This window comes from Manduca sexta, unplaced genomic scaffold (genome assembly GCF_014839805.1).
Source record: "Manduca sexta isolate Smith_Timp_Sample1 unplaced genomic scaffold, JHU_Msex_v1.0 HiC_scaffold_2372, whole genome shotgun sequence".
NCBI classification, from domain to species: Eukaryota; Metazoa; Arthropoda; class Insecta; order Lepidoptera; family Sphingidae; genus Manduca; species Manduca sexta.
The window spans coordinates 1-24,269 of NW_023593330.1; the positions used below are offsets into that span (position 1 = coordinate 1).

Here is a 24,269-nt window from a genome sequence, read left to right on the forward strand (position 1 = left end):
ACTAAACGACGAAACTCAACTCAAGACTTTAATATCTCGTCTTCAAATAACGAAGTTACCGAACCGACAATTCAATAAATGTGAATGAATATTACAAATTGAATAGTGGTGTGCGGGCGGTGGTAAGCGGAACAAATGGTAATCGATTTAATCTGTGGGACTATTGTGGCACGGCCCGAGCCGCAGACTCACGTCACCGTCCCCTGCCTCGTCGACCACTTTTTAACTTTCCACACAATTCGGTAGTTTCGTAATTGTTGTAACAGTGACAGTGAATTCGGTAATTGTTTGACAATCTGTAATAATCAGGTGATTTTGGCACGCCGCCATACGCGCATGCGCTGATTTTATTTGAGTAACGATATAAAACTAGCTTTGGATTTTATCGTGCTTTTTTTTTATTTTACTCGTTTCGTTAATGGGGGGAGTGAAAACAAAAACAAGAAATCGCAATAAAATAATAATAAGTTTTGTTCCTAATTTTCGTGTAAATAAGAAATTATTTAATTTAATAACAAATTCGCATTTTTCGTAGGGTGATTGATTTTGGGGTATCAGGTTTATTTATTTTATGAAAAAAGGTAATCACTGGTCAGATGAAAATAAATAATAATTAAAACCTATCGAATAAAAAGTTATTTTGTTCGAAATTCAATATTCAAATTCAATGTCCTAGATAAGTAAGACGATTTTTTTAATCATCTAAGGTAGTAAATAATAATTTCATGCATCTACCTAGCTGTATAAAACGCAACAATGAAGATGTCACTTATTCGTGGTTATGTCAAAGAGTATTGAGAGAAACGGCCAATTCCTTCTGTATACAAAACTGGCTGCAGCGCGGCGTACAGATTTGAATTGTCATCGTTAGAAACAAGTGATGAATCTGAGCGTGGCAGTAAGAGGAAATAAATACGATGAGGAAATATTACAATAAAAATAATAATTAAAATAAGGGTTCAATTCGTTCATTATATGCTTTATGTCTATTGTAACCGGGACAAACACACACGAACTGGAATCTACATTCTCATTAAAACTATTTTTCAATTACTCAAAATATTTTCATTAAAGAATAATGTAAATTTAAAATGCGAGTTTTAATGACGAGCAACGTACCTACAAGTCATTGGCTTAGTGTTTGCGAGACAAAGCACAGTTTTTACTGGAGCGGTCCCTTTCTATAATTTCACTTTCGTTTAGATAAAACACCAATTGACGTTAAAACATTTACATTGCAAAATAGACTTTTCCCCGTAACTGCATCACATAGTATCATTTACAGGGTTGGTGATGCATTTATTAACAATTGAAAGACTGAGAAAAAGGAAAGTATCTTTTAGATTTTTTTTAAGGAAGAGAGATGTATTGTATGTGTTATGTTCTCTTTTAGTGTGGCATAACACCTTAAAAGCTAACACAAACATTAGACCCGATTGAGGATATGCTGAAATATACGAAAACCAAGACCGTCGACATTCTTTCATAAATCTGTTACGGTTAAATATTTCAGCTCTTCGTAAAATAGTTTAGCTAACTTTTACTATCAAACTATTCAATGCAAATTGTGCTGTCCCATTCAATGTGTAATCGAAATTTACTACGGCATGCCTTAACTATCTCGCAATAAATGTACCCAACGGATTCCTGATTTCACCTAAATATATATTTTCTCATCTAGCTTGTTGCTTTCGGTATTAAAACAACAAAAACCTAAACAAATATATTCAATACACATCAATATTTGTACATACGGGAATTGAACCCACGGCCTCTCAATATACAACCAGCGAATAACCACCATGCCACAGAGGGTAGTATAGTATATATTAGTTTATATTTTATTACACTCGTTAGAGTTGGTGATAAGCTAGAGTTACTTTAAAAAAAATATAAATCTCTATGAAGTGTTCGTATCATTAGCTTGAAATTCATTTATAGGTGGATACTATCTTGCTTGTGGGTGACATCATTTCTGAGTATGGCTTAGTGTCCAGAATTGTTTGTATTATTAAATTCCAATTTGGTTATAATATTTTCATCCCAAATATGAAACGCTTATTGAGTACACGAACATAAAAGCACAGTTATTACACATAAAATAAAATTCCAATGAGAGGTCCATATCCTCCAATATATTTCACAACCAAACTTCCGTTCCTGAACATTAACAGCGCACTTATGATTCACTTAGTAAGGTAGTGTTACATGCAGTAGCTTTCCATGTATAATTCATAGTAGTAAGTTATTGGTCAATGCAGTAAAATAAGTTAATGAAAGAGGTGTACCAGACCTTCTTCAGTTACAACTGCCCATAGAGGTTGCTATTAAGAACTTTATCTGTTTTAAACCGGGTAAGGTCTCGATAAATCAATCATGTCACTTACTTATACACAAAAGGATATTAAAATTTATATAAAACGTATGCACAGACATTCAATCAAAACAAATTACTATTGCGAAAATTTTATACGTGACTCCTAATAACATAACCGTTATAATTAATATCAGTTTGTTATAAATATAACACTAAAAAGTTATTAGTATGTATGTATTTATGGATGTATATATCGGGGCGGAAATGGTAATAACTTATACAGTGTTATATAAAGAGACAACGCTTCGTAAAAATTTAAGATATTTTTTGAATGCAAGTGGACATAAATGTGGTAAATATTTTTGTAAAGCTATATTACGTGATCATTTTTTAGGTGTATATATCCGAATAAATACGAGTGATTTTATAACGTTTTTAAACACTTCTATATAATTTATTATCGTGCGTTAAAAGTTGAGTGCCGTTTGCATTAATAATCTACGTGCGAAAACAATATTATGTAAAATATAAAACCCTACTCGGTTTTATAACTTTGAATATATTTAATTGAATATATTTTTATATTGAATATATATTAAGCGGCGATAGCCTAGTTGGGTGTGGAACGGACTGCCGAGACGAATATCCGCAGGTTCAAATCCTAAGGGCACACACCTCTGACTTTTCTAAAAATCATGTGTGTATTCTTTATGAATTTATCTTTCGCTTTAACGGTGAAGGAAAACATCGTGAGGAAACCTGCACATCTGAGAAGTTCTCTATAGGAATTTCAAAGGTGTGTGAAGTCTACCAATCCGCACTAGGCCAGCGTGGTGGACTAAGGCCTAATCCCTCTTAGTAGTAGAGGAGGCCCGTGCTCAGCAGTGGGCGAGTATATAATACAGGGCTGATATTATAATTATTATTTATTGAATATATATTGGCCTATATCTCAAAATTATTATCCCAAAACATAGAGCCTTATATCTTCTTCGACTATGTAGAGATTTATAACAGAGACAGCTTTCGAAGCGCGTTGAAATCGTTTTAAGACATGTACCGTATTTAAGGCTATATATAAATTTATTAACGTTTTATTAATTAAAGTTTAATTTTTTTTTACATTTAATGTATATCACGTAATATGTACGTATAATAATTTGGATGATCGGAAATAAAGAACCAAAAGTTCATAGTATAATTAATCTTTAAGCTTTATAACTGAAAATGACTTGAACCTACCTAATAATTGCAAACCAGGATCTTGTTATTGAATATGGAATATATTCATTAAACGCAGTATCTGTAATTTTTGGTCCTACGAACCGGATAAGCATACAAAATTTAATTTGATATCATGACGATGTATACTTGTTCGTATTATAATGTCCATTAATTTCGATGTGACTAAATATTTATAATAACAATATTGAATAAAATCAACAGACATGTTATGATTATGTATAATTATAACTGTTATTGTAATTGTAAAAAGTATGACACATTTTGGTGATTTAACTCGAAATAATCTCTTATTTGAAACATGCTTGTTTTTTGAGAGGTTGTCTTAAAGCTAGTAAATTTAAAGCAGAAAATAAAAATTAATGTAGTCCAAAAATTAAATTGCGAACCAAATTTTTGCTAAAATTACTCAATCTATAATATTAGTAAAGGCTTACCTCTAGGACTATAAGCTCTACAGTTCTCCGCAAAAATTAACGAAATCAACACAATAACAACTAAACACTTCCATGTTGCCATTTTTCACTCATAAATTAAAACGATACACATTGGTCACCGACCGCGTCGTCCGACGTTTGGGCGGGAACTGACCAAAGACAATATACCGAAATGACGAAAGCGGTAAGCGTCGGCGCAGGCCGAAGCTAGTCGACGCTGTGGACAAAATATAGTTTTTACTTTTTTTCCGCGATGCTTTGCGCCGGCGCCTAATACCCCCGCTGGGAAATGTTATGGCTGTGTGCTGGGGTTTGTAACATTTGGCATGAATACGGACCATCTGTACAAGAAGTCTATGATTCTATTCAGTAATTGTTACTGAGAGATGTTTCTAACTACACTAAGTTAAACTGAAATCGCATGTCTTTCTGTCTTTATTTCTTCTTTGTTAATCAGAGATTATTGTTATGCAAAAAATATTTATAAAGGTGTAAGTACAGGTACGCTAAGTGCATCCATATGAACATTTGCTTTACATTTCTAACATAACTTAATTATTATGTGGTAACTGCTAGAGGTTCAAGAACATTGGTAGAATCCGTGTTGTGATTCGTGGTTGTTAATACGAATAACCAGAAATTGGGTTTAGCTTGTAAGGTCTACCGTAAGACAACATTTTTATTTTAAATCTAAATATCGATATGTAATTAAACTCATAGCACGAACCAAACATTACACTCATCTGTCCGTAGAGAGTGAAATGATTGGAGGCGCGTGCGCACCGCTAAAAGGGAACCGACGCAGTTGCACCACGGCCCCCGACATGATAGCACGTAGAGCGCATTTACATATTGCTGACGATGAACACTTTCCTTCATATGACCTGCAGGTTTAATGTCGTTTGTTTGATTTGCAAAGACAAACTAATCGTTCGATTCTTAATGCCAGCAATATTTTGTAAATACGTGAAATACTGAAAATGCAGTTAATTTCTTGACAGGTGTAGATTATTGGTGTAAAGCGTATTTGAACGATACGTTTCATGAGTGTAAAGCGTGTCTATGTTTGTTATTTATCCGTCCAATATTTAAATATATGTTTATTTAAATTAAGACATGTGATGCCATAAAGTTATTTACTTTTAAACAACAATGGTCCACGGGAACGAATTATTTGGCACAACCAGTTTACATAATAAAATTCTGAACATTAACTCATTTATTGATAAATAATATACACCGTGAAATAAGCATGAAGATTTGCGCAAGATTGCCATACGTTAAAGATAACATTAGTAAACACTAAGTACGGACTTATGAAAATAAATGTGCGAATTGGGAAACAGGTTGCAATTCTTGGCCAATTTAAACTATCTAAATTAGCTGTTGGAAAAATAGGTTAGGCCCAAACCCAATAATATGGGGACTAGGAATGAAATTAGAATAAGGCAAGTAATGCCGTTTTCTTATTTCATTTTGGTGAGGTATTTTTATCATCCGGCAGAGCTGGCCTGAAAAGTTATAAAGACTGGATGTTCTGAAACTCTACCATGGCAACGTGTCGGCGCTACAACGTAAAATATTGATGTGTATAAAAACGATACCAGATTTCTCTGGATGTATCTTTCGATTTAAGCTTTTTTATGATACAGTTTTTATAACCGTTTGGGAAGGCCACCTTTTGTAGAGTTTATTTTTTGGAGCTATTTAGGTTTATTTTTTTAAATAGGGGCTATTTTGGAGCATACTTACCTTAATTCTTTTCAGATTCTCATGTAATTGACAGTTTTGGGCAAATCAGTCAATTTTCTCCTTATTTTAATCATTCACCGCCGGTAGATTCGTTCGAAGTAGAGCTTTTGGTAAAGTGACAGCGAACCCCCATTTCAATTTATTATCAGTAGAGCATATGTACGATTATTAATTGATTATTATGTAAAGAAGATATGAGACTCTACATGATTAGTCGTGATCGTGCGTTTGTATCATTGTAGAGTTTCGGAGGTGGTAGACGCTATGTTTATTCTAACGACATCTGTTCTCAAAGTTACGCAGAAATCCAAATTCTTCTGCAAAAGCGCCATCTATTGTTGAACTTACGTGGTACGTAGATAATGAATGAAGTCGAAGGCTTCGACGTGACTGTCGCCTATAACGCCGATAGGGGCGCTGTGATGCGCTCTAAAAGCACAGCTGCAAGTTTGCCTTTCTCTTTCTCGCATAGAATGCTTGTAATTGTGTGAAAGAGACAGGGAATGCGTTGTCAATGTAACATAACGTAAACATGTAAGTTGTCAGTTGTGAGCCAAATTCCACGGTGGCGGGTTACTACACGGGTCCGTAACATACTTACCACCAAAATAGTTAAATGGAACTATTGTATTACTACAAATTATGTAGTTGTGTAATAAAATAATTAATATTAGTGTTTGTGGCAAAGTTTAAGTAGTTTAAGTGATGTAAAGTTCGACTAACGGTATTGTGCCAGTGCGTTCTGCGCTTTGTGGGTTTGGGTTACACAGACAAGACAGCCACCCGACTCCGTCTGTACTTCTGGACCATGAGATTTGTGATTTGACACAGCCTTACGAACGGTGAGTTCAGATTTTGGTTTTTTGATTTGGGTAACCGGTTTGGCAATATTGGTCGTGATTCATGAATACCGCATGCATAAGTTGGCGATAGTTAGCCGACCTTGCCTTGCGGAGAGGTCCGTACGCCGTTCTCCGGTTTGTCACGTTTGTATTGGAGAAAACGCACTGTCGTGTGAGTACACAATGCGTTACATAGCTACCCGTTGTAATACCTCTAATGCTGTGGGTACGTCTATATACGTCGGGCAGTAGAGGTGCACAATGAGTACGATTTTAGATACATTGCTACATCTACGTCTGGTAAGGGAGACTAAAGTTGATGAATTACAACAAAGGTATTTGAGAGAATCTCTTTTAACAACCAGTCACCCAATTTAGTACGCTCGAAGTGCCAGAGGAATCCCTCTGAAGATTTTGTCCTCTGGTAGTTTCTTTCTCCCTACGAAATGAGCAGTTGCTTACATGAAATTTTCAATTGTTATCTTCAGTTTAATTTGCTTTGAAATTTGTCACTTCGTTCTCCACACTTTCATTCATCTTCTGTTCTTTTGGTATAATACTTTGCAAACCGCTTCAGAATTTGGAATCAATTCCTCCCGATCGGCGCTTTATTCATTTGAGATAATAATATGAACTATACTTGTTTAAGTCAAGGTAGAGAATATTAGTTTAAAGAAAAACAACAGGCAATAATGAAGACTAGTAAAGACCTACAAAATTAATAATTTTATATTGAAGAGAATAAAAAATGTAGTTACGCCGTGAGACCGTACATTGATGTCATAGCTACTAATGCGTGACTCTACGAATTAACAAAGACTCAACCACTTTGAAAATTATATATTTCGGCTTTATTTCTAGATGTAAGAGTATCCAGAAGGCATTTATCTATGCAAGGATGTGACGATTTTAAACCTGATTGTATGATAAGTATGAGTGTACCAGTCATCCTAATTATTTATTTATGAGTGTACCAGTCATCCTAATTATTTACGATTGTAAAAAAAAAATAATTAAACGCGTCAAATTCACTCCTTTTGGTAGAGTCGCGTCATAATGTCATTTTTTGTATATTTTACTGGTAGAGTTTCCTTAAATGTAATTCAAACATCGTTTGTGAGATATAAAACGACCGAATTCAGTTTATACTCTTTGTTAGATAATATTATTATCTACTTATATATTTTACATACAATAGTAAACAGAAATAGAACACCTAAAATTAAAAAATCGCTGCTACTATCCATAAATGCGTCAGTTAAGCTTGGGTGGTCATCGATTCACAAAAAACAGTAAAATTCAGTGAACGCTCTGCCTTTCCGTTTGGCACGGTTATTGGGATTCACTCATATAAGGTCAACAAAGACCTCTTTAGAACTCTAGGTGTTTAAAGTCTATAAAGATTAACATTATTTTTGATACAATTTTTATGCTAAATATACCCCACCTTTATAATGGTTGCTTGGTTACGCAATTTAACAATGAATGCACTTTTATGCTGTGTCTACATAAGGTTAATGTCATAATCGAATATAAGAAACAGGTTAAAAGTATTACTTCAGATCCGATGGTTAGATTAAAATTAAATCTGAAATGTTAAATTATAAAAATACTTGTCAACTTATTGTGATACTTTATTCTGACTACACCCTTTGAAATGACAAATACAATAATTAATAACATAAAGAGAATGGACGCAGGTTTTAATTTAAGTAATAAATTATGTTAGAACAGAAAAGCACTACATAGATAACATATATTCCTTTTAGGATATTAATATGTAATTGTTAACGACTGTATATTGTTCACGTAGTGGAAAATTCGCCGGTGCTCTTGGCTGTACTCGGTGAATGCGAATTTTTTAATGTATTGATAATTGTTGACTTAAAAGGACGCAACTATAACGTATTTCCTTCGTCATCATTATTTTTGGGATTACCATAAAGTGTAAATAAGTAACTTTAGCAAAACAGAGTACTAATACAGTAAAAGAATACATAATTATTAAAAAAGTGTGTCAAAACAATAAGTCTTGTGCGTTCAGTAAATAGTTATTATTGATCTATTGTTTTTGAGATTTTACGCACCGAAATAATGGTACCTATTGTCATAAGTATTTAAGAGCTTTCGCGAACATTTGTACTCGAATGACATTTGGTATTTTCAATAAACGCCCGTCCTGTCTACCTGCAGTTATATGGTCAAAGTCGATTTTAGTATAATTAATGGTAAAAAAAATAATTTCGTAGATTATTTGGTAAAATCTCATTGTATTACTAAACATGATCGTAATATTATTTTACTGTAGTAGCAACTAAACTGTCACAGTTGTCTGTAGTTTTCTTTGTGTAGTAATGGCTTTAAGCTAACTGTAAGGTGCTGAATTCAATTCTTAGGTTTGCCGGTATGGTGTGGGTTTTCGTCAAATAATTTGTCCTGTATTGGGCGAGGACACTGGTACGATATCAAGCAGGTGATAAAGCAGCCGAGTTACCTTCTATGACTTTGTTCCATCTCTATTATTAATGTCGATTTAGTATAAGAAAGATACAGAGAAAAGAAGTTTATTGTTGAAACAAAGATAAAAATTTAAAACACGAAATGTAAATACTAATAATAATTATAATTAGCACACTTATTACTTCGAAGTCAGAGGTGCGTGACCCGAGACGGTATTCGAGATTTTGTTCCATTGTTCGCTAATCCTAATTTCCTACAGAATTACTAAATGCATCACAAAATGCAACACAACGTGTTTAAAGATGCATATTTCGTATAATAAAAGCAACAGTAAATTAAGTAATTAATTCTAATAACTTGCATCATAATTAGCTAATTAACATTTTAGCATCATAAAAACTTAGATTTATGCGTTGATAGGAATGACGTAATTCTTTTGGCTTGCAATCGGATGGGATTGAAATGCTATAGACTTTAGTAAGTTTTTGTATTGCTAAGGACGTTTATCTGCGTACACGCAGTAGCAAATGTACTTATTTTGAATCCTGATTGTAAACAGGGATCATGAGAATATTTAATTATTATTTAATTGAATTAGCTTATGTAAACAAAGACAATTTATATTGAAAATAAAATAAATTAAAAATATTCTTAGTAAACAAAGAAGCCAGCTCGGGCTGACAGGGAAGAAGAAATGAAACATATTAAGTCTAGAATTAATCTTAAAATAGTTATATAGTATACTACTTAGTCTGGCCATAAATACTGTTACACTTAATTATAAAAAAATATTACATTTGAATTTCGAATCTGTCATTTTTATACGATTGTTCATTGTGTTTTCTCATTTTGGCGCCAATACATTGTAAAATATTTTGCGATATTAAAATGGTGTGGGGTGATAAAGAGAACCGAATCGCTGTGATAGCATTACACAAAGTAGGTATGGAGCCAAATGCAATTTTTAAAACTCTCCATACACTTGGTATTAGTAAAATGTTTGTGTACCGGGCTATTAATAGGTACAATGAGACCTCCTCTGTTTGTGACAGAAAAAGATCTGGCCGTCCACGTAGTGTTCGTACGAAAAAGGTGGTCAAAGCAGTAAGGGAAAGAATTCGAAGAAATCCTGTCCGAAAGCAAAAGATTTTATCTCGGGAAATGAAGATAGCACCTAGAACCATGTCGCGTATTTTAAAAGATGACTTAGGACTTGCAGCCTATAAGAGACGCACTGGCCATTTCTTAACTGATAATTTAAAGAAGAATAGGGTGGTAAAATCGAAACAACTACTGAAGCGGTACGCAAAGGGAGGTCACAGAAAAATTTTGTTTACGGATGAGAAAATTTTTACAATTGAGCAACATTTTAACAAACAAAATGACCGTATTTATGCTCAAAGCTCTAAGGAAGCTTCCCAATTAGTCGACAGAGTGCAACGTGGACATTATCCGACTTCAGTGATGGTTTGGTGGGGTGTTAGCTATGAAGGAGTGACTGAGCCATATTTTTGTGAAAAAGGTATCAAAACATCGGCACAAGTGTATCAAGATACCATTCTTGAGAAGGTAGTTAAGCCCCTTAACATCACCATGTTCAATAACCAAGTATGGTCCTTCCAGCAAGACTCGGCGCCGGGTCATAAAGCTCGGTCCACGCAGTCTTGGTTGGAATCGAACGTTTCGGACTTCATCAGAGCTGAAGACTGGCCGTCGTCTAGTCCCGATCTTAATCCGCTGGATTATGATTTGTGGTCAGTTTTAGAGAGTACAGCTTGCTCTAAACGCCATGATAATTTGAGTCCCTAAAACAATCTATACGATTGGCAGTGAAGAATTTTCCCATGGAAAGAGTGCGTGCTTCTATTGATAACTGGCCTCATCGTTTAAAGGACTGTATTGCAGCCAATGGAGACCACTTCGAATAAGCTTTTTATATTTTTAATTGTTTTATATTTATGTATTAAACTGACACACTGTAAAAGTAATAAATGTTATTTGCAGTTAACAATTTTCTTTTTTCTTTATTACAATATTTATGGCAAGACTAGGTATATCTCAAAGAATACACACATGATTTTAGAAAAGTCAGAGGTGTGTGCCCTTGGGATTTGAACCTGCGGACATTCGTCTCGGCAGACCGTTCCATACCCAACTAGGCTATCGTCGCTACGTGTGTATTCTATACTATGTGTGTATTCTTTGTGAATTTATCGTTCGCTTTAACGGTGAAGGAAAACATCGTGAGGAAACCTGCACATCTGAGAAGTTCCTCTGTAGGAATTTCGATGGTGAGTGAAGTCTACCAATCCGCACTAGGCCAGCGTGGTGGACTAAGGCCTAATCCCTCTCAGTAGTAGAGGAGGCCCGTGCTCAGCAGTGGGCAGAGTATATAATACAGGGCTGATATTATTATTATTATACTATATCTATATAAGTATAAAATATGTATATTGTAAAATATAAATATCATCTCTAATAGGTAAAATGGTGTTTTAGAGATTCCAAAATACCAACACATCGTAAAATGCCTTCGCCTTGCAAATGCTATTAAAGCAGGGGATCGTATCAAACACCCGGATACGGTAAGACATAAATGTGTGCCTTCCAAAACTCGTTTCCTGTGCGCGGTAACGTGTGAATCAGCGCTTATTTTGACAAAAACGTCCAAACAGTTACAATCGCGTGAGATCGATTTTTTTTCCTATTCCGTTGAGTTTTTACACGAAACTAGGAAACGAAGTGAATCGTGAAGCCAATGTAAAATGGCCGGTACTTTTATTAATATGTGGACATTTGGCGCGGTTGTTAAGTCCATTTATGGTGTGCATACTTTTTTAACAACGCAACTGATAGAAACACGCTTTTGATGGAATTAAAATAATTTCGCGTCGTTCCTATAGCTCACAATCAATCCCAATCAATCTCAATCAAATACTTAGTATTATTAATAATACAATTATTTAGTGTCACTATTAATAACACTAAGTAATTGAGTATTTAGGTCAGTGTATTGTAAGTGCCATTTTCTGAATTTTGTGACCATTCCGAATGCCAGATAAATCTGCTATAGATGATGTTTACGGAATAAGCGACTTCATAATTTTTTCTTGCCAAATCAAACCAGACAAAATTATTTGAAATCACATCTTATTATAAATAATGGACATAATCTGATTAACTACATTGAAAACGGATTACTTGAAATTCTATTGAAATATCTTAATACCGGTTTAACTGCATGCGATTAAGGTTGGCACTTGGCAGCCTTTTATATCTTTTTTACGATGTTTATGTGAACTCGAGATGTAAATTAAATATTTTGTAAATAGAAATAAATATCCATGCAGTAATCAAGAGACAAACGTATATATTGTGATACATAATTAATATACAGGTGTATAGAGTTTTTTTTTAAATTAATAATTATGATTGACAATGGACTAAATATATAATTATCAGTTAGAAATATCTGTTTAATGTATAGTTGTCTATACTTGTAATGTTTTATTGCGAAATACGTTTGTGACAGCCCTACAAATCACATATGCAAGGCACGATGCTATTAGCACATCTGCGATGACAAAAACTAAATTAAGGTCATTGTAGAAGACCTTTGGCTTAGATGATTTGTGTCTTAAGGTGCTTTTGAACAAAAACCTATTGCTTTGGAATGTTCGCGGGTAATAATAAGTGATATTTCTCTCGTACGCGACAGTCGGATACATGCTCTTGTAAAGTCTATTTCTCCTGCATTATTGTGGAAGGAATCCTGGACAAATACATGCTAATTTCCACAAATCCCAATTGGCTACAATAGGAACATGAAATTGCGTGCGTGATCTGTTGGCTACAATGGTCATTGCGGACTGATACCCAGTGGGACTCTTGCTGTCAAGACATCTTCCACGTAAAAAATATTATTATATTTATTAGTACAAGCCACCACCACGCGGTAGTATGCTTAAGTTGTTTCCCAACTATGAGTACGATTGATTAATACAATAGTCCCTCTATCCATATTTGCAAAGGTTTTAATATAAATCTACATAAAATAAAAGTAAGTAATTGGTATGCTTTTGTTTATCATAAGAACGTGACATTCAGCAAAGGTCACGAATGCGCGGTGAAGGCTCGACGCGTGAGCTCTCAACTGTCGCTAGTCGTGTCTGGTATTTGGTTGTTTTGATAGAAAGAGATAATATCAGGCCCTTATTGCTTGTTTCAGCTACCGTCTGGAAACATGTCTTATTTCTATAAAAATAAATAAAATAAAAAAACTCTTATCTTATATTTTCGAAATTCTATTCTAATACATAATTTTTAGGTTCAAAACTTGAACATCTATTTTGATGCCATTTCTATTGGCAACATGTACTTTTATACTAGATTGTCAAAATTCTAATACATATTTTTTTCGGTCTAAATCGAAAAAATGAATTTTGATGCCATTTCTGGCACCATGCACTTTTATACTAGAAAATAGTTTTAAGCGAGAATAGACGCAGCTTTTTAAGCTCTCACGCGACTTCTCTACAATCGGGCATTAGGTGTATCGGGCTAAGATATTTCTATGTTTTCGCGGAGGTAGTTGTGGCTAGAGTATGTAAATAATAATACTCAAACCACGTACAATATCTAAAGCTCATAGAAATAATTATCTATTGCTGTCGCATATTAAGATACGATTATCTCGTGTTTAATGAGTTCTCAACGTTAATTCCTTAATTAGCTGTTAATCATTAGTAATGAATGTCCAGGTATTATCTAATTAAATCCCGTCAGGATAATTAACTTGAAGTTAGATAGTCTTTCATTTAATTTGAAGCTTAATTGTTTTTTTATTAAATTTTATAACAATGTAACCAAATTAACGCGTGGATTTATAACTGGTAAATAATTTGATTTAAAATCCACGTGGTGTTTATGACAAGTTAACCATCGTTCGCCGTTTGTCTTGTTTTTTAATTAAAATTTTAAACCATTCTAATATAGTTTCAATCAGAAGTCATCGGTTACGATAAAAGTAAATTAGTTATATCCGTGCGCGACTGTTAAATATGTAAATAATATTCATTAATTTAAATTAAGTAAATGTACTAAAAATTCAGTTAACACTTGGCTATTTCACCTTTAAAATACAAACGGTCAAGGGGGTATGAGCTATGAAGGACTTCAACAACCGACAACAAATGTTTGTGAATTAATAATATTATAATAATTATTTTATATGTTTCAGTTGCACAAATATGAAAATATATTTGTCTCTTTTTGAGATCCATACGCAGGTTATGTTTCACAATACAACTAGCTAGTAGCTACTGCATTGCGCAATACTGTTATAGCAATAAAATATAATAGTTCATATCACTTCAATCATGTTAATTTAAAAGCATAACAATAATGGACCTGTACGAAATCGCGGGAAAGTAATTAATATATTTTCACATAGTTTTCGAGGGCACTACGTCGAAATAACCTTGTAAGCCAATTGAGATTTGCAGATCTCTATTCATCTATTATGTAGAATTAGGTGCGCAGTCGTTCCAGCTCAATATAATTTGGATTTACTGGCCTAGGTATGCGATGAGACTGGATATGATAAAAAATGAATTCTATCTTAAAATAAGGCACGTTGAGTACCTTATAATATTGAGAGAGACTGCGAGTCTATCGTATATTAAGTATACTACTTGCAGAAATCTCAATTTAATTTCAAAATTATTACCCAATGTCAAACTGGACGGCTCTTTACGAAAGACGCCCTTATCCCTTTATCGGACTCATTTAACTCGTGAAAAAACCGTGTACTCGTCAACTTTAAATACGAAAGTTAACATCTTCGGCATTCCGTTTCACTACCTCCAGATCTCGCTGCTTGAATATAAAAAAATCATAGAGACTTTAAATCTTAAGTAGAAATACAACATAACATAACGAAATCAATCCAATATAATATAAATATTTATTTAATGCAAATAGGTTAGGAAGCTTAAGGTCAATCTCATTTAAATTCTAACGTTTCTTGTTACGCAGCAGTAATTTTAACTCAAAACACGTAACTGCAAAACATCTGCCTGTTGGTACTTGTGTGTGATTAATTATATATCAGTAACTTGTTAAATCCAATTACACGTAGTAAGGAAAATTAGTTGCATATTTCGAAATACCATGCTACTTGTAAACAGCTATACTATAGTGGTTTTTCTAAGGAACCCGGTAAATCCACCTATTTTTGTAACATTTGTTTACAAAGAAATCGATACTGTTTACGGCGACGAATAATAAACTAAGAAAGATCGGTTTGATTTCTGCTCAATATAATATTATAGAGAACAAAAAATGTGATTTACTATATCTATTTGCATTATTTGTATGTAGTGTTCACTTTTTTATATTGTACACTTAGTTAAATAACTGCAAATTTATTTTTGTATTTTGATTAATGTATAAATTGTTTGCGAACTCATTCAAATAAAATATAATAAATGATGCTTTTTCTTAACCAATTAAAGCTTAAAACTAATTAAAAGGTCAGAAAAAACGGATCACACGATGAGGTCTCAAATTTTTCGTGTAAATAAATACCTAAAACTCCAAAGAGCTTAGAGGCTATAAAAGTTAAAATATAGAGAGGGAGAATGTCCGGTGAATTGAAAAAAAACTTTAACTGAAGGCATTGGTTTGTGCAACTGGTTCGGGATAACGTGAAGTATGTTAATATGGAGAGAATAAATAGTGCAAGTAAGATTTTTCCGGATGGAGTCGTTGAAACAAAATTCTTTAATGTTCTCCTTTGTTAAGCGAATATCTGTAGTATAAAACAGAAAGCCTATGGGTTGTACCGATCACCAATCATTGCGAAAGACGTGACGTAACGAACAAAACAATAAAACTTTAATGAAACACAATACGTGACTGGTCGCGACACTTGTGACGTCAAATATTAACAAATCACCGGTTAACATAGGTTTTAATGATCACAAATCAGTGTTTAGTGTCATGCAGTATTTTGCAGTCAAAAGTTCTGAGTGTTTGTTATTAGTTGAGGGAAATGCTTCTCTCGATTTAGTTTTGTGAAAATAGTGGGCAGCTGTTTGGTAATCATTTTAATTTACCTTCATAGCAAACTGTGCATTAAGGCGGAGGGTATGTAGAAACTAAGTAGTGAAAACTAAGTGACTAACGCCGGAGATGACTTGTAAATAAAGCGCGCTGTATGAGATGCAACCTGGAAATATTCATGCGCCCAAAACAAAAACTTGCGTATTAAAAAAAATACTCGTTAAATTGAGAACCTCCTCCTTTTTTTGAAGTCGTTTGAATTAGTATCATCCGGCGCGTTTGACGCATAATATTATGCTTATGCCAAATGCGTAAAGTTACGATTTGAAAGTCAAAGATTGCCTGAATTATGCCAGCCTTTATATCCTGATTTACCGTGGAACGCAAATAAAAACACATACGTGGAACGCAAATAAAATTGCATACCACTTACGCAAAGTCAACTAGTCTAAAAAACAACTTGACCAATTGTTCCGAGAGTGAGTTATGATTCATAACTGGCTATTGAAAATTTTGAATCCATTGTTTGATGGTAGCTTTCTTTCTATTATTAAGTAACAATGTAGTCAGTTCCGTGACGTTCGCCGGACTTGCTAAACGATGGTGGGTTAATATTCCTCACGCTACTACTCCCTTAGATGGTTGGAAAGCGAGTAAAGATGCTCAAATTAGTGATGGAAAGTCCTAAGATATTATTTTCTTTATACTACCTCGACTACACTTGATTTAATAAATAAAATGGAGTCCAAATAGAATGTCGACCAAAACTATATTGCTTTCAATTTCTATCAATGCAAGAATTATATTGCGCTATCTAGTGGCGGAAAACCTTAATATACAGTTCGGTAAATACATAAATCGGAAGAAACAGCCTTCATGGCTGGAGTTAAAAATTAAAGCGCTGTTGAACTTGCATGAAAATTTTGTTGCGCTGGGATCGGCTGTTAATACAATGTTATACATTGGGGTCATAGGAGTGGGATAACAGCTCATGGAAGAAGAATTACTATCATGTCTGACCATCCCACATCACCTCCATTGTCTTCGTGAACTCGATTCACAAATGAACCGTCGAATCTCACCACGATAACCTTACGCCCATTGTTACGTTAAGTTAAACAATAAACAATTTATTGTTTTAATTAAACAATTATAACGTTCGGTCGCAGGCGCGAAGGCTCCGAGTTACTGTTTACGTACAGACAACCTGTTTCACATTATTGTTCTTAGTGATATATTATAACATTGTCTTTGTTTGAGGCACAAAGGACAGTGTATGAATTATAATGTGAATGTTTTATGCAGCCGATCTGATACGCGGTCATGTTTTATGTTTAATATTATGATAATTCCTACTTCATACTCGCCGCTGCATCTCTCTTAAGCTAAAATACATTTTGTTAACATAGAACAGTGGAGCTTTGTTATTAAGAATACTAAGTCGTTACACATACGCTGTAAACATGTTGCCAAAAACATTACAGTAAACACACACGTCAAGTCATTATTTCCGAAGGGGTGCGTAGAGCCTATTGCCATATCGGACATAAATTACAAACTCCGGGGTTATATTAAGCAGACAAACCCAATATTACTTTACCTAACTCAGGATTCGAATCGCCTCAGAGCGGTATCGTACATCGTGCAACTCCGGCATCGAGACAGTCAAACACTATATTATACTATAAAGAAATGAATTGTTATTGAAGCAAACGTTACTTTTATTTATTTAAACAGTCAAGGATCAAAATAAAACTAGTTTTCGGATTTTATATAGGTTTTTTATATTTAATTTTTTTACGCAATGTTTCAAAGACTGCAGTTTCCGTAGTCATGGGGCGGACTAAGGTTTTGGTCGTTCGAAAAGTCAACGTTATAATATGTACTTAGTACCTACATTTCATAATTATACAACATTTTTTTAGTGTAGCCTATCAAATACAAAGTTATGTAGAATTTAAAAACATCATTACACATGGTTTCGCGATTATGTTCTCGCGTATAAGTTCATTCCTTGAACAGAAAATTTAAGTTCAGGCATAATATATTTTTGGTCTACCAATCCGCACTAGGCCAGCGTGGTGGACTAAGGCCTAATCCCTCTCAGTAGTGTCGGAGGCCCGTGCTCAGCAGTGGGCAAGTATATAATACATTGCTGATATTATTATTTATTATTATAATATATTTACCTTTTTTATTGTTACCTATAAGTGATACAATCGGATCAGTAGCCAGCTCACAGGTACAACAGGAAACAATCTTTTCATCATTTTAAGTTAATAAAGACGGAGGTAAGGTTCCTATCCTGTCGGATGACGCCTACGTTGTAGTTATGTATGTTTGTATATCTCGAACAGGGAAGCTTAACCAGCTGGTTACCGAAGGTGTCTATACATAATCGTACTTGCGTAACCCGCTCACGACTCTGGGCATGGGAAATGTATATTCATCCATATACTTATTGCTATTAATGTTATAGACTTACTTTTGATCCTAATTGTCTGCATCTTTTCTCGGAGTTGAAGACATATTTTAATGGGATACAGAATAATAAATATTTATTAAGAACTGTATGTAGCCTTATATTATTGATTAAGGATCAGTCACAAGTTTGTTTTCAAAAATACTCTATGCTTTACTACATTTTTCTATACTCCACATACGTTTAAATTCTATCTTGAAAATTCATCAAAATATAATGATTTTTTTGGGGGCAAAAGCGTTTGGTTTTTACCGACTTCAATAAAACAGGAGGTTCTCAATTCGACTGTACGTTTTTTTGTGTCATATTTCATACAAATGCTTTTAGCGGTTTCTGCCTTTAGTTCTAGCAAACATCCGGACGTATTCACAAATATTCGCATTTATGAGTTGTATTAATAGATATTTATACTTACTTTAATGATATAGAGGATGTTATACAGTCGTTTTATGATGCTCTAAATGCAAGTTTTATATTTTATGTGCACTTTACATGAGAGTAATGACCTAAATTGTTGCTTTTAAGTGTTAACTTTAATGAATCGTAATTAATACTGTATGCATAGAAATACATAACACTTCTATTTTTTATGTTACATAAAAAGCTCATAAAACTTAAGCTCACGTCGGTATTTCGAAGAGTTCGACAGATGTGCATCGTAGAATTATTAGGTATGTACTATCTAGGTCCACGATTTTAACCTTCAAATATGGAACTGAAATGTTCAAAATCTTTTAAAAGTTACACTGTCTTTTGGGTTTTGAACCTACGACCTCCTGGCAGTACTTTCCACTCACAATAAGGCTCTCACTATGAGGCTATAAAAAGGCATAATGTGTGTGAATATTTGGCAAGTATCACCCAGTTTCCCGGGCGATCCTGTGCGGTATCGGGGCCGGCGCGACCGTTATGCCGTCATTAGGGTACAGTTACCGTCGCCATCGCCACGCTACCGTTCGCTGACGTAACACAACGGTCAGCCGGCAAATTGCACACATTTGTATGGGAAACGTGAGATTAGTTCACATGGTGATCGTGTTACTAAGATGTTAGTTTCATAAAACAAGTTGGTTATTTCAAGGCATTATTATTTATGTTTTCTCCATTTTTAGGTAAGCCGTGAAGGCTTTGCTAATTTTCGGGTAAGGTAGAGACATACCACAACATTCTGATAGCCTTGTTAGGTCACATGTAATAGTTAGATATTTAACAGGCACAATTCCGAACCCTACTCTGAATGCTATGATTAAAACCTTTTATCATTTTAACCGAGCCTAGGACCAAATTCGATACCTCAGTAGTATCATTGACTAAAATGTTCTTAAGCCTACTTAAGTTCTAAAACTGTGTTTTACTTAGTACCCCTAGCAAACGCACATAATGCGATGCCAATAAATAGGGAAAAACAGTAAAAATCTTATTCCAATCACTGTCTAATAGGCATTGTTTTAAGATAATTAAAAGCGCTTTTGCTCTTAAACCTTTTTCTATAAGTCAATAATCACAATTGGTACATGTAAATTGCGATTAGATTTGAAGTTTGCCCGTATAGGCTGGGTACATAATTCTTACATTTCTGCCTATCCCTCCAACACGAGTGTGTTTTTACCGTACGGTAAACAGCAATCAGCAGGTACAACGTTAATTGGGATTAATGGGCAGGTCAGTGCCGTGACCGTCTGACCATCGACCACGCGACTAATGCGCTCCAACCAACTAACCACGCTAATTACGATCGCTTGTTTTGTAATAACACGCTATGTTTGTGTAGTCTATTATTAATTAGGTTTTAATGTGAAGTCCAGTCAATGGTTAATCAGATTTCAAATGTTAAAGACAAAGACGGTTGGTTTATATTTGATACCCGTCCGGATAGCGGCCATTGTACATAAGGTGGTGAAACCCGCTGTAGTGGCCGGCATAATTGTATTGACTGCCGAGAGGTAATCATCAATGAACTGATTTTGAAAAGAGCAACACTGGAGTCTCTTGCCTGTTCTTCTCTGGTGAGAACTGCTTTACGAACTGGTGATTTAATATTGACGGAACCTAAAAAACGTATAACATTTTACGGGTCAAATCAATTATTTCATATCATTTCATATCTTTAAGGAGGATTGTATCGGTGGGAAAGTTATTCGACGATGGGCCTCTATCAATCTCGCAAATTGTACGAGACACAAAAGTAATATTTGTGTCACAATTTCCTGTGAGGTTGATTCATTCTGTAGTTTACACGTTTTGAAGAACTATCACTTGTAGAATTAAATTTAATATAGTTATTCAACTCACTTTGGGAGTGATTTTAACTTGCTCGCCATTGAACCTTGGAACTCGTGTGCAAGAGATGCTTCAAAACCCGCTGGTTAAAGTGTAATCTGTCAGTTTGGGTTCAGAATTTTCAATTACTGCTAATTATGCCAAAGACTATTTTTTCATTAAGACAAAAGATAGTTTTGCTATTTTACAGCAGCGGCACGCCAGTCATGATTAGCCCAACCAGCGTGTGAAGATATTTTCACCCAATTCTTCAGAATTGGTACAAAATTGCGCAAAGAATTTATTACAATAAATTGCCCGAAGTTGGGTGACATTTTTAAGAATTCAAGGCTGTTTTGTAAGCTAAACAAAAGGTAACAAATCGGGCACAATTAGCCACTAACAAGGCCGGAGCAAACGATCGTTTGTCATGGAAGTGTTGCGACATTATATCGCACGCAAATGTTTAGCCTAGAAAGTCCTGGGCCACCCCAACAGTATGATCCTACTTTATTTATTTCTTTATACATATATTATAACACCATAACAGTTGATACTAATGCGATGTTACTATTACCACTCAAGTGATGTAGTTAGAGTAGTGAAGTGCGGTTGACGTGTCCAAATATGGTACAAGTAGAATTTGTGTGGACATCGAATGCTGCTGCGACGAATCTTGCTTATTGCGTGATTTTTGTAGTTTAGGATTCCGTGAAATAGTCTAATATGTTGCGGAAAGGTGTTTGTCTCTGCAAACTCTATTGAAACAGATTAACAGATTAAGTCCACCATCCTACAGCGCACTTGAGAATCTTTCTAAACAATCAGCGGGATGCCAGTATTAAATAACAGTTTATAAAAAAAAAAATTATAGTCATAGTGAAATCAACTAATATGATTTATGCATCAGATTGCTTTGTTTTAGAGATCATCAGGACATGAGCAGATTTGTCAATAAACGACTCTATCATTCCATTATTAAGAATGTTAATGATCACTAAACCTATTAAACTAGTTATGCGAACATTTTATTTATGTACTGGTACTTCGAGTGTATAATAAAATGTATTGTACGGTATAACCACACAAATCTGAGTTGGCAAGAAATAATTTTATTTATACTTCAGATTAACTAAGTAACCACCGCGCGTGCTCCCTCGCGCGATTGTTTTAATATCAGTTTGGTCATCACTATTCGTATTATCAAATATCATTTTGAACTTTCTACAGGTATAATCATGCTAGGCTTAAAGCCTTCGCAAGTTATGATTTTTCTGTGATTCGTCAAATCCGAAGGCGATTGTTCACGCACGGCAGCTGGCACGCGGCTCGGCGTGTAGAACAATGCAAGGAGCGGTTAGGCAACGCGTCACGCCGCGCGTTACGTCACCGCCTCTCGCTGCGTTGCGTTTCCACCACTGCACGAAAATAGGGTAGTTTGCCATGTTTGATTTTGTACATTATTGTATCGCGATTTGATCGTTTGCGGGACTGGTATAGTTTTTTAACTAATTTGGTGAATTATTCATAACGAGAAATCCTAGCTTATGAACCCAGAAATCCCTACTTATGAACATCGTAAGGGGCGTTGTTAGTTGTCGAGTGAACTAAAGGCAATGTAGTCTTAGATCATAATATACGACTCGAATATAACATCAGATTTAAAACAACGAAACATTTTTAATAAAAAATGTGTTAATAGACAAAACTCATCATGATATTGAAAATGTCTGACAATAAGATGTGTTTATGTGAACACGATATTTTCTCGTGTCGTCGGACGTGGAAACACGCTCTACGTACAGCGAAGCGTTGTCAAGCGTTGCGTTGTGATCGGTGATCCCGTGTGAACTATCCGCTGCGTGCCACGTTTTTGTACTCGATGTGTACTCGTTACGTTTCGCTATTTCGAATGTTGTAATATTGCGATCGCGAACAAAATCTTATTATGCAATAGAAATGATCTGTATTTTATGTTTAAGATAATGTAGATCAGTCTGTGTTGCCTATCGTCTTAAATGTATGAAGTTTTATTCGAGTTTATAATTATTATAGTAAAGAATAAAAGTATTTATCCATTTATGTTCTATTAGTGTTTATATTAGAACAACTAACAGCTTAATCCTTTGATTTTTAAATAGGAAGAAAGAAAGAGTTTTATTATTGGCACAAAATGCTATTATAACACGTAAAGTATTTTATAGACAATTAGATTAATGTGCCAATAATGGGCTATTCATTCAGCTTAATGCTGCTGCAATACAGCTGCAGCGCTGGATGATAGATGTCTATTAGACTATTTTTTTACAGGCTCGAATTTATAAATGTATATTTTTTGTTTCAGAAAACCAAATATGGAGACGCGGTGGAGCTACGTTATATTATGGACAGTTCTCTGCTTTCAGTCAGGTAAAATAACTTTAATTATTCGTAAGTATTATCTTAGACGATAGGTAGTTTTAGACGCAGGGTCTGACGCGCTGTAAAATATTGTATATACTCGTACTCTATATCAATAACAAGCTTTTGCTCGCGGCTTCGCTTGCATAAAAGAGTATTTTCCAGATAAAAGTCCGCTGTATATATTCCCCAGATTCGAAATCTGATGGGCGGTTTTTTTGTTTATAGCGTTTAGACTGGATTTAGGTGGAGGACGTTGTTTTATAATATTTAAGCATTATATTTGATCGTTGCATTTTATTTTGGACAATTAATCAAATAGTTTAGAGAATCTGCGAGGTGATCTGTACTATGTGTACGGATGTGGTTTCGATAAGCTCGTGGTCCCATGTTGTGCCACTTTCGAACAAATGCTGCGTGAAACGGAACTGTTAATTAGCACTATTAGCATTACTCATAACGGATCTTTCTTTAAAGACTCCTTTTGTTTGTTTCATAAAAGTACATGCAAATTTTTCCGTAGTAGTAAGTACATACATACTTAATTAAATCAATGCCCATGCACCAAATTAGACCAGCTTGGTATCGACTGGCTTCCTCGAGGCAGGTGACCGCCATAAATAAGTACTTATATGTCCCAAGAACTGGCTCCTGATTAACAGCTAGTCACCCATTGAATCACAGAGGCCATTTATAACAATTTTAAAAACATCTAGTTGTAACTGCCACTGTTAAAACCTTTTTTATAGATTTGTTACAAATTGCCAGAATGAAAAACCAGTGAATTCTTTTTCCAGGGTCCTCGAACAGGCTGCCGGTGTTCACACACGACATGAACAACCTGGCGTTGTCAGAGAGAGCACTCCAGTGGGCACAGTTGTTTATACACTGCAAGGGACGGACCCTGATGGATTACCTGTAAGTATATCTTTTAGTGTATTGCTGATAGATGGCGCTGACTAGCCTCCGTATTCGAGTATGTAATATTTTATTTTGAGAATGGTTTCTGGTTC

The 24,269-nt window shown here is 34.7% G+C and overlaps 1 long non-coding RNA gene across 1 annotated transcript; it reads left to right on the top strand.

Annotated features, from left to right (window-relative positions):
- The first annotated feature begins 6,272 nt into the window (after positions 1–6,272).
- Positions 6,273–24,174, top strand: LOC119192112. Its single transcript, XR_005113578.1, has 3 exons — positions 6,273–6,590; positions 23,201–23,265; positions 24,054–24,174. It is a non-coding gene; the product is annotated as an uncharacterized LOC119192112 (long non-coding RNA).
- Positions 24,175–24,269: the final 95 nt, after the last annotated feature.